This window comes from Mastigoproctus giganteus, chromosome 14 (assembly GCF_048544385.1).
Source record: "Mastigoproctus giganteus isolate SK-2022 chromosome 14, ASM4854438v1, whole genome shotgun sequence".
In the NCBI taxonomy this organism is placed as follows: domain Eukaryota; kingdom Metazoa; phylum Arthropoda; class Arachnida; order Uropygi; family Thelyphonidae; genus Mastigoproctus; species Mastigoproctus giganteus.
The window spans coordinates 6,064,485-6,077,595 of record NC_143588.1 but is presented as its reverse complement, the minus strand read 5'-3'; positions in this window follow the sequence as shown (position 1 = coordinate 6,077,595).

Here is a 13,111-nt window from a genome sequence, read left to right as displayed (position 1 = left end):
TTAATTTGAATGTCATTTTAGAATATAAATCAGTATATAGAACATAATTGATTTATACACTAATTATTTATTTTTTATTTTATTTTATTTACAATTGCACATCTCTTCTGAACTGTCAGTATTTTAAAAAAATGTCATTTATTATTTTCAGGGAGAAATGCTAAATGAAAGTCTTGCAGAAATTGGATTGAATGATGTGGTAGATCATATTTCATTGAAATTGATTGTTGAAAGACTTGATATGTTACTAAGACTAAAATCTTTAAGGTAAGATTCCATTTAAAAGGTTTTTTTTTTTTTTTTTTTTTAAACCTAAGGGAGAAAAAATCCCATTTAAGTAAAATTCTTTTGTCTGAGAGACCAATAAATTTTCATGGCTGTTTTAAATGGAACCATGTTTGTTGCCTTGGAAATGTTCTTTAAGTATTGGGAACAAAAAAGTTGGTTAGAATCAAATCTATGCTATAGAGAGGATGTGGAACAACTTCAAATCCCAGTGGTGAAATTCTTATCAATGTTGTATGCCTGCAGGGCTCACAACTGGTGAGTATGGGCTTGGCACACCAATGAGCTGGATATTGTCATTCTTCTCTTTCTTGGTGATTCCTTTCTCTCTCTCTCTCTCTCTCTCTCTCTCTCTCTCTCTCTCTCTCTCTCTCTCTCTCTCTCTCTCTCTCTCTCTCTCTCTCTCACACACACACACACACACACACACACACACACACACACACACACACACACACACACCTTCAATTGCACCATATGGCTAATAATAATAATAATGATACTTCATACTTAATCATACTTCATTGAGTGTGGCACAGGATAAAGTCACTTGCGTTCAGGCTGTAGGCAGAGGGGTTGGTTCAAAAAATCAGAGATGGTCTCCCGAGGAAGACAGTGGAGTGAGTGGTGCTGTCCCCCGTATGGCTACCACAAGAGAAGGGCAAGACCATCCAGCCCCACCAACTGGAAGTGCTTTCTGCACAACTGCGCTAGTGACTACTCAAGAAGGGAGAAAATGCCAACACATGAAGTGGAGCATCGAAATGAATACGTACATCATGCAAGCATACTACGAAATAATGAAGTTGGAAACTGATATGACAACTTACAGGGCAAGACTACATACTTAGTGGCTGGAATGATTCCCGGATATTCAGGTCACTGAACAGCGAATAGCAGACCAGAGAAGGATCATCACTACAAAGAACCTGATAGCTCCTGCAATCTTGGAAAAAATCAAGCAGGACGTGAGTGATCAACTACAAAGGATAAAGAATACAGAACCAGAGGAGGAAGAACATACCACCACCGAACCAGAAAAATCCACATCCAAGAAGTCATCCAAGAAATTCACAAAAGTCTTACAAGTGTGTGTGTGTGTGTGTGTGTGTGTGTGTGTGTGTGTGTGTGTGTGTGTGTGTGTGTGTGTGTGTGTGTGTGTGTGTGTCCAACCCACAAATTCCAGTTAATAGCTTACCTAATCCCTTTGTTAATATGAGCATAGAAGTCTGATTCTTTGCATTCTTTGCTAGAGATTTCATGTAATCTGCCTTAGCTTGCCTAATTTCTTTGTTAATATGATCAGAGAAGTCTGATTCTTTGTATTCTGTGTCAGAGGTTTGTGTAATCTGCCTTAGCTTACATAATCTCCTTTGTCACTTGATTACGGACTAGTTTATACAGTATCTACAATATTCCTCTATATTGTCTGATAATTTATATACATCCCAGGCATTTTTCTTCTTTGCCACACCTTCTTTGGTGTGTGTCCAACCCACAAATTCCAGTTAATAGCTTACCTAATCCCTTTGTTAATATGAGCATAGAAGTCTGATTCTTTGCATTCTTTGCCAGAGATTTCATGTAATCTGCCTTAGCTTGCCTAATTTCTTTGTTAATATGATCAGAGAAGTCTGATTCTTTGTATTCTGTGTCAGAGGTTTGTGTAATCTGCCTTAGCTTACATAATCTCCATTGTCACTTGATTACAGACTAGTTTATACAGTATCTACAATATTCCTCTATATCGTCTGATAATTTATATACATCCCAGGCATTTTTCTTCTTTGCCACAGGTCTTACCAGTTCATCTGATCTATTTTGATCTTAGCTTTGAACAGTATTTCTTATTTGGATTTAAAAGCCTAGTAGCCTCTATGATTATTTCCATGAATGCTTCCCATTTAGAATAAGCTGTTGGTAACATCATCTGATGGTCCCACTGTATTAGCATTAGCATTAGTAGAGGCATATTATGCAAGAAAGCAAGCTTATGCAGCATCAGCCAAAAAAAAACAAAACAAAAAAAAAAAAAAACCTTCCACTTCACCCCTCCGTTCGTTCGAAATACCTGTCCAGCTGAGCCTTAAATTTATTTAGGCTATCAACTTCCACAACAAGGGATGGAAGTCTGTTCCACCAACCAACTACCCGCTGGCTAAAGGCAAATTTCCACACATCTATTCTACATCTGTCTTTCCTCAATTTGAATTTATGCCCTCTCAGGTGATTATTCTGAGCAAGAGGCAGTATCCCATCATCATTGAGCATGCTCAAACCATTCAAGGCTTTGTACACCTCTATCAGATCACCTCGCCGGTGCCTAGTCTCCACGATGAGCAGTGTCCATTAATTACCACTCTCTGTCTTCTGCAACTCAACCATCCCTTTATCCCTAGCTACAATTTGCCACCAATGCCATACTGCTCCAATTTGTGCAGCAGTCTTCCATGTGCAACAGTATCAAAAGCCTTTCTAAGATCCAAATATATAATATCAAAGTTATTCCCTGCATCCAATTCTTTTGTGACTACATCATAGTATCCAATCAAATTGGTCAGGCAAGACTTTCCCTTAACAAAACATGCTGTGTCTGAGCTATAACTGAAGTCTTGTCTAGATGATCGTGCAGTGCTTCTTTAGCATTAGCATTAGTAGAGGCATTTGATGCAAGAAAGCAAGCTTATGCAGCATCAGCCAAAAAAAAAAAAAAAAAACCCACTTCCACTTCACCCCTCTGTTCGTTCAAAATACCTCCAGCTGAGCCTTAAACTTATTTAGGCTATCAACTACCACTACAAGGGATGGAAGTCTATTCCACCAACCAACCACCCGCTGGCTAAAGGCAAATTTCCGCACATCTATCCTACATCTGTCTTTCCTCAATTTGAATTTATGCCCTCTCAGGTGATTATTCTGAGTTAGAGGAAGAATCCCATCAGCATTGAGCATGCTCAAACCATTCAAGGCTTTATACACCTCTATCAGATCACCTCGCTGGTGCCTAGTCTCCAGACACTGTAATTTGCAAAACTTAAGCCTTTCTTCGTAAGAGCACCCCTTTGTTCCATTCACTAATCTTGTTGCCCTTCTCTGTACTCGTTCCAGCAGCTCTACATCCTTCTTGAAATGAGGCCTCCAGACCTGTATACAGTACTCTAGGTGTGGCCTGACCATTGCCTTATACAAGGGAATAATCACCTCCATATCCCTGCTGGAAAAATTCCTTTATATCATTGACAATACTCCATGAGCTACTCTTGCAGCCCATCTGCACTGCTCAGAGAACTTCATATCTGCCTGCACAACCACCCCCAAGTCCCTTTCATTCTCTACCACTGTCAGTGTAGTACCACAGAGTTGATACGTTGCTCTGGGGTTGCTGTTTCCCATGTGTAGTACTTTACATTTGTCAATGTTAAACTTCATTTGCCACCTCTCAGCCCATCTGCTCAACCTTTCCAGATCCTGTTGCAGCAGCATAGTGTCAGTAGTGTCCTTGACAACCCTGCCAACCTTTGTATCGTCTGCAAACTTGGACATTAAGCTTGATATACCATCATCAATATCATTTATAAATACAGAAAATAATAATGGACCCAACACTGAGCCCTGAGGGACTCCACTAATAACATTAGTCCACGATGAGCAGTGTCCATTGATTACCACTCTCTGTCTTCTCCCCCTCAACCACCCCTTTATCCATAGCAGCAATTTGCCTCCAATGTCACACTGCTCCAATTTGTGTACCAGTCTTCCATGTGCAACAGTATCAAAAGCCTTTCTAAGATCCAAGTATATAATATCAAAGCTATTCCCTGCATCCAGTTCTTTTGTGACTGCATCATAGTATCCAATCAAATTGGTCAGGCAAGACTTCCCCTTAACAAAACCATGCTGTGTCCGAGCTATAACTGAAGTCTTGTCTAAATGATCCTGCAGTGCTTCTTTAACCAGTGCCTCCATTAATTTTCCTGGAACAGAAGTTAAGCTCACAGGTCTATAATTACTTGTGTCAGCCTTTGATCCTCTGTGAATTGGGGCCCCATTTGCACATTTCCAGTCTATGGGTACCTATCCTGAGTCCAAGGAAGCTCTCATAATTATGGCTAAGGGTTTGCTTACTTCCTTTGCTGCCTCCTTTAATATAACTGGATAGATCCCATCCACCCCGGGTGCCTTTCTTGTGTTTATCTTCAACAGTTTCTCCTCCACTTTACGCCCAGTTATTTCAAGATTCTGTAGCTTACTGCTAGAGTTGAATACACCTCTGGCATTCCCCTCGCTGAATAACTCCTCATGTGTGAATGTCGATGCAAAATATTCATTTAGTTTGTTAGCTACCTGAGCAGGATCATCAACAGTTGACCCATCAATATCAAGTGGACCAATCTGATTCATCCCCTTCCTTCTAGAGTTTACATAAGTAAAGAACTCTTTGCTGTTTTTCTTTGCATCCCTTGCCAAGGATTTCTCGTAATCTGCCTTCGCCTGCCTAACCTCCTTTGTAACTTGGTTGCATATCAACTTGTATCTATCATAGGCTTCTGTGTCATGTGTTAATTTGTAAGTATCCCATACATTTTTCTTCTCTGCCATATGCCCCATTAGTTCATCTGACATCCATTTTGGCCTAAACCTTGAACAATATTTCTTAGTTGGTATGTAAAGCCTAGTAGCTTCCAAGATAAGTTCTTTGAATGCTTCCCATTTTGAATTTGCTGTTGGTAACGTCATCAGTTGGTCCCACTGTATAGAATTTAAATACTGTCTCAGACCATCGTAGTCGCCTTTATGAAGGTAAAAACCCTTCCCTTTACCCCTAATGGTAGTTACCTCTTTGAGTAAATCCCACTTCAGCACACTGTGATCACTGCCACCTAGTGGTTCATTTATCTACAGATTCTTAATGCATGAAGAATCACTGCTGATAATCAAATCAAGAGTATTACTCCCTCTAGTTGCCTCCCGAACATGCTGATGTAGAAAACGATCATCCAATAAATCCACAAAAGCCCTGCTAGTGTGTGAGTGATCAGCCCCCAAATTCCAGTCAATATCTGGGAAATTAAAATCTCCCATTATAAGACTCTCTGATTTACTGGCCCACTCTATTTCCCTGTACAGTTTCTTATTATACTCATCAGAGTCATTAGGCCTATAGCACACTCCTACTCTCAATTTTGATCTCCCAATGCTTATGTCACACCAAACTGACTCAACACTGCACTGTCCAGCGATGTCGACTGGCTTCACTTCCTTGGTTTTTATGTGTTTCTTAACTAATATCATAACCCCCCCCCCCTTCCTATCCTGTCTATCCTTTCTGTAGATGTTGTACTCCCCAAATTCCAGTTCTGCATCCCTTATATCTGTGTGACACCACGTCTCTGATATCCCAACAATATCTGCCTTTGATGTTTTGAGCAATACCTCAAATTCATCAAATTTATTTACTAAACTCCTAGCATTGGTGTACATCGAAGTATACCTGCACCTGTTTCTATTCTTAGCTACCCTAACACAACCCATGTGTTTACTTGTACTGCAATGGCTCCCAGCAGTCTCTGAAATATCATGCATCTTTTATTTCAGGCTTCTGCTCATTCTAATAGAAGCAGTGCAAGAATCTCTTTCACCTCTGCCAGTAGCTACTGTCAATCTATTGGTCTTTGTCTCCCCCCAAGCTAGCAGTTTTCCAACCCACCTAACACTGCCTCGATAGCATCAGCAAATATTCTTGCACCCTTTCTATTTAAGTGTATCCCATCCCTGTAGAAGCAATCTCTCCTGTTAACAAGTACAGTCCAGGCTGAAAAAATTCTACCCCTTGAGCCTTGCACAGTCTTTCCAGGGCCAAATTGATTGACAAGGCTCTCATCATATACTCCCCCCTATCGTGTCTGGGCAGAATTGCAGACACTTTCAAATTCAACCCTAATTCTCGTCTTTTGTTCAACAGTGAACAAAACCAGTGCCTCCATTAATTTTAAACTCACAGGTCTATAATTACTTGTGTCAGCCTTTGATCCTCCTTTGTGAATTGGGGTTACATTTGCACATCTGCAGTCTGTGGGTACCTCCCCTGAGTCCAAGGAAGCGTTCATAATTATGGCTAACGGATTGCTTACTTCCCTTGCCGCCTCCTTTAATATAACTGGATAGATCCCATCCACCCCAGGTGCCTTTCTTGTATATATCTTCAACAATTTCTCCTCCACTTTACTCTATGAGGTATGAACTCTATGAACTCAGTATGAACTCTATGAGGTCATGGCAGTAAACTTAAGGAAAGCAAAAGCCTCTCTGTTTACCCTTGATCGTAGTTCCATCTTTATAAGTAAATCCCACATGATTACACTATGATCACTTCTACCTAACAGTTCTTTTCTCTGCAGATTCTTAATCATGAAGAATCTCTGCTGATAATCAGCTCAACCGTATTACTCCCTCTTGTTGCCTCTCTAACATGCCTGCAGAAAGCAGTCATCCAATAAATCCACAAATCTTGCTATTGTGTCTTAGACCAACCCGCAAATTCCAGTCAACATCTGTAAAGTTAAAATTCCCCATTATATATCATTCTGATTTACTGGCCCATTCTACTTCTCTATATGGTTGTTTGGTATAATCACCACAGTTATTAGTTTTGTATCTGTCATTTCTTTCACCAATTCCAAAATTTCCTACAGTTTCCCTTTTTTGTCTCTTTCCAACCTTAGCATTGAAGTCCCCCCATATTGATAGTGTAGTGGGTTTTCTGCTCATGTAGAAGACTCAATTTCCGTGTACATATCTTCAACCTCTTCATCATCATGGATCGATGTTGGTGCATAAATCATTATAACCTTTAGCTTGTACCTCTTAGAAATCCTGATAGGAGTCTCGACACCCTTGGTGATGTACTTTTGAATTCCAAAATGTTGTTTTTTATATCTTTATGGACCAGAAAGCCAACTCCACCTTGGCTTCTTTCACCGTTTCCATTGGTGTACAGCAGATTTCCACTTGATAAACTTATAAGTGATTCATTTCTTCTTCTTGTTTCAGTCAAACCGATGATATTTCAATTCACATTTTCTTATTCCCTTTCCAGCTCTAATATCATGTCTTCACCGATGAGCGATTTTACGTTGTAACAGGCCAAGTTCAGTTTCCGTGCATGGCAGCCTGGTCGTACCCAGAAATTCTTAGCACCCTCTGCTTCCACTCTGATCCTCTCGCTGCCATAAGAGGGGGAGTGAAAGCCGCTGGGGACTGAGGACCATTTGTTTCGTCATGCTGTCATGTGTGAGGGCGCCTCCGTAGCCAGGTGGGAAGGAGCAGCAGTGCGTAGCACATGCTTCTTGATTAGACCGGGGTTCGAGCCCGTCACCACCAAATATGGAAGATGCGGAAAGGTCAGGGAATGACCACCGCATATCCTGAACCAATATGGCCTTAGTTGCTAATGCTCCTAAAAAAAAAAAAAAAAAAAAAAAAAAATGCTGTCATGTGCTGGAGGGTTTGGTCTTTTCCTCTTCATGATGACCAGGCATCTTGAAGAGAACCACTCTACACGTTCGTTGCCACCTAGGTGACGTAACAGGGCTTACCATTGAGAAGGTGTACATGAGTAGATTTTAGGGAGGCAGGCCAACCGGACTTCTCCTAAATCTTCTGATATAGAAAGATATTGGGTCCATCAGTGTTTTAGACTCAGTGTTTGATAACACACAGAATGCCTGTTCCCCTCTAAGCCCCTTGTAATTGTATAACAGTACATAGTGTCATTTTATAGTATAGTACCCACTACTCTTCTGTAACCTGGGAATAGGATAGTATTATAAGAGCTGTTCAATGAAGAATGATCATAGGCGTTCAATGAAGAATGATCATAATTTTTCATAAAAAACCATATGCTACTTGCTATTTCTAGCTGAACTGTGGAATTTAACACCAAACCAAGCTGCATGACATAGCAACTGCACAGTTGACTCATGCACACGGTGTGACCTTGGCGGTCAGTCAAGTTTGTCTCTTCAGTTTCACCTACATAACAATGGATGTAGCATTAGTAGAGGCATATGATGCAAGAAAGCAAGCTTATGCAGCATCTGCCAAAAAAAAAAAAAAAAAAAAAAAAAACACTTCCATTTCGCCCCTCCGTTCGTTTGAAATACCTGTCCAGCTGAGCCGTAAATTTATTTAGGCTATCAACTTCCACAACAAGGGATGAAAGTCAGTCACCAACCAACTACCCGCTGGCTAAAGGCAAATTTCCGCACATCTATCCTACATTTGTCTTTCCTAAATCTGAATTTATACCCTCTCAAGTGATTATTCTGAACAAGAGGAAGAATCCCATCAGCATTGAGCATGCTCAAACCATTCAAGGCTTTATACACCTCTATCAGATATCAGATCACCTCGCCGGTGCCTAGTCTCCAGACACTGTAATTTGCAAAATTTAAGCCTTTCTTTGTAAGAGCAACCCATTGTTCAATTCACTAATCTTGTTGCCTTTCTCTGTACTCGTTCCAACAGCTCTACATCCTTCTTCAAAATGGGGCCTCCAGACCTGTATACAGTACTCAAGGTGTTGCCTGACCATTGCCTTATACAAGGGAATAATCACCTCCTTATCCCTGCTAGAAAAATTCCTGTATGTCATTGACAAGACACCATGAGCTACACTTGCAGCCCATCTGCACTGCTCAGAGAACTTCATATCTGCCTGCACAATAACCCCCATGTCCTTTTCATTCTCTACCACTGTCAGTGGTAGAGAATTTCATTCTCTTTCATTCTCTACACTTTCATTCTCTACCACAGAGTTGATACGTTGCTCTACTTTCACTTTCATTCTTTACACTTTCATTCTCTACCACATACACTTTCATTCTCTACCACAGAGTTGATACTTTGCTCCGGGGTTACTGTTTCCCATATGTAGTACTTTACATTTATGATGATTCCCTTCTACTTCTGACTCTTGTTCTCTCTATCAGGGTAATTCAGTAATTTTTTTTTTTGGCTGGTGCAGCATAAGCCTGAGGCTTCCTTGCACCGTATGGCTAATGATAATAATAATAATAATAATAATAATAAAAATCTGCTCAACCTTTGCAGATCCTGTTGCAGCAGCATAGCATCAATATTGTCCTTAACAATCCTGCCAACCTTTGTATTGTCTGCAAATTTGGACATTAAGCTTGATATACCATCATCAATATCATTTATAAATACCGAAAACAATAATGGACCCAACACTGAACTCTGGGGGACTCCACTAATAACATTAGTCCACGATGAGCAGTGTCCATTGATTACCACTCTGTCTTCTCCCACTCAACCATCCCTTTATCCATAGCAGCAATTTGCCTCCAATGCCACACTGCTCCAATTTGTGCAGCACTCTTCCATGTGCAACAGTATCAAAAGCCTTTCTAAGATCCAAATATATAATATCAAAGTTATTCCCTGCATCCAGTTCTTTTGTGACTGCATCATAGTATCCAATCAAATTGGTCAGGCAAGACTTTCCCTTAACAAAACCATGCTGTGTCCGAGCTATAATTGAAGTCTTGTCTAGATGATCCTGCAGTGCTTCTTTAACCAGGGCCTCCATTAATTTTCCTGGAACAGAAGTTAAACTCACAGGTCTATAATTACTTGTGTCAACCTTTTTTCCTCCTTTGTGAATTGGGGTCACCTTTTCACATCTCCAGTCTATGGATACCTCCCCTGAGTCCAAGGAAGCTCTCATAATTATGGCTAAGGGTTTGCTTACTTCCTTTGCTGCCTCCTTAATATAACTCGAGAGATGCCATCCACCCCACGTGCCTTTCTTGTGTTTATCTTCAACAATTTCTCCTCCACTTTACTCTCAGTTATTACAAAGTTATGTAGCTTACTGCCAGAGTTGAATACACCTCTAGCATTCCCCTCGCTGAATAACTCCTTGTGTGAATGTCGATGCAAGATATTCATTTAGTTTGTTAGCTACGTGAGCAGGAACATCAGCAGTTGAACCATATCAAGTCATCGAACTGATTCATCCCCTTCCGTCTAGAGTTTACATAAGTAAAGAACTCTTTGCTGTTTTTCATTGCATCCTTTGCCAAAGATTTCTCGTAATCTGCCTTTGCCTGCCTAACCTCTTTTTGTAACTTGCTTATAGATCAGCTTATATCTATCATAGGCTTCCATATCACCCATTAATTTATATGTATCCCATGCATTTTTCTTCTCTGCCATATGTATCATTATTTCATCTGACATCCATTTAGGCCTAAACCTTGAACAATATTTCTTAGTTGGTATGTAAAGCCTAGTGGCTTCCAAGATAAGTTCTTTGAATGCTTCCCATTTTGAATTTACTGTTGGTAACATCATCAGTTGGTCCCACTGTATAGAATTTAAATACTGTCTCAGACCATTGTAGTCGCCTTTATGAAGGTAAAAACCCTTCCCTTTACCCCTGATGGTAGTTACCTCTTTGAGTAAATCCCACTTCAGCACACTATGATCACTGCCACCTAGTGGTTCCTTTATCTGCAGATTCTTAATGCATGAAGAGTCACTACTGATAATCAGATCAAGAGTTTTACTCCCTCTATTTGCCCCCCGAACATGCTGATGTAGAAAACAATCATCCAATAAATCCACAAAAGCCTTGCTAGTGTTTTCCGACCCACCTAACACTGCCTCGATAGCATCAGCAAATATTCTTGCACCTTTTCTATTTAAGTGTATCCCATCCCTGTAGAAGCAGTCTCTCCTGGTAACAAGTACGGACCAGGCTGAAAAAAATTCTACCCCTTGAGCCTTGCACAATCTTTCCAGGGCTGAATTGATCGACAGGGCTCTCATCATATACTCCCTCGTATCGTGTCTGGGCAGAATTGCAGACACTTTCAAATTCAACCCTAATTCACTTTCAAATTTCAACCCTAATTCATGCCTTTTTTTCAACAGTGACCTGTACTTGTTAAGTAATTCTGCTGGTCTCGTACTCTTAATATCATTAGTGCCAACGTGTACAACTATATCGCCTTTTGTGCCCTTAAAAGATGATATCCGCTCTACAACTTCATCAACCTTTGCCCCTGGCAGACATACCCTGGTCCTGTTCCTTTTTACAAAGCATGTTTCCCGTTTCCCTGACAAGAGTCACCAACTACTACTAGTTCCTGTGGGACCACCGCATTCTGCCTTGGGGGTTGCCGCTGTGTTGCGTGATGACCTTGTGCAAGCTCTGGCGTTGATGTGGGCAGCTGAGAGCTTGATGGGCTTCCTCACTTTAGATCCTTTGAGGGCATCTTCCCTGTCCTTCAAGCTCTCATATAGGCCCATAACAACGCTGAGTTGTCGCCTGATTTCGTTACACTCCTTGCATTGCGCACACACAAAGACATCCCCCACGGCAATATCATGTCCCGTACCCGATTGCTCTACAAACATCATGCAAGCAGTGCATTTTAAAAGGTCATTGGTGCCAATGTGTACAACAATATCACCCTTTGTGCCCTTAAAAGATGATATATGCTTCACAACATGAACTTTTGCCCCTGGTTCCCTTTTTCACTTATCCTTCTTGCATAGTATATTCCCCATCTCCCTTACAACAGAGTCACCAACAATAACTAGTTCCTTTGGGACCAGCGCATTCTGCCTTGGAGATTGCTGCTGTGTTGTGTGAAACACAGGAATGAGCTCTGGCATTGATTTGGGCAGCTGTGAGCTTGATGGGTCCCACAAATAATTTCTTCTAGGGCATCTACCCTATACCTCAAGCTCTCATAGATGCCCATTAGAATGCTGTTGATGCTTTATTTCTAGACACTCTCTGCACCTGGCACACACAGAGACATCCTCTTTGTCTAGATCATGTTCTGTTCCAGAGAGTTCGGTAAACATTTCACAAGTTGCACATTTTTTTAGGCTGTGATGCATTGGAGAATCCCCCCCCCAGTTCTCCCCTGAGTCACAGCACTCCTGCCACTTTGTGCTCATTGCTTTGCTGCTCTAGTCTGGGGCATGATATTTTAAATTAATAAGATCAATAAATTTAATTAATTAATTGTCAACTACACTATCTAATAGAATCGTAAATGCAGTGATGCATATTACACTATATAATTTTCCGTTAGAGCTACCTAGTTACCACAATTAAAAATTTGAATTCCCTACCACTCACCATTAAAACAATTGCTGTAAGATTCGAATGAAACAACGGTTTTATGTATATTAAGTAGTAATCTACAAAAACTTTTATCTAAATTAAAAATAAAAATAACCAGCATAACTAGAACTGTAAGGCTACTTATAAAGTACAATATAAAATAACAATTAGGTAAATAAAATGGCAAACACATCACTTTTTTGGAGCCTGTAATTCCTAGCCGTAATTTTTAAAGAGAGTCAGTACCCTCTTTATACGTATCATATCTCTATATGATAGGTATATCTCTACTTCATTGATTGTTATGCACTTTTATTATTTTTTATATTGTACTATGTGTATATATATGTACTATACTTTATGTGTGCATGTAGAGTATGTATTTTTTTATATTGTACTATGTGCACACATAAAGTATAGTACATATATTATAGTATATATGTACTATACTTTATGTGTGCATGTAGAGTATGTATTTTTTATGTAGCACATAAGATATGTGAATGAGGTTCTCAAACCTTTGTCGATTAACTTGTGCATCTGAATACTCAATATGGTGAAGTCAGATTTTATTTGATTTGATCTACATGGTGAGTAGTGGGATAAATTGATAAAAAAGCCAAAGCTAATTTTTCCTCCTTTTTATATTGAGAATAATAT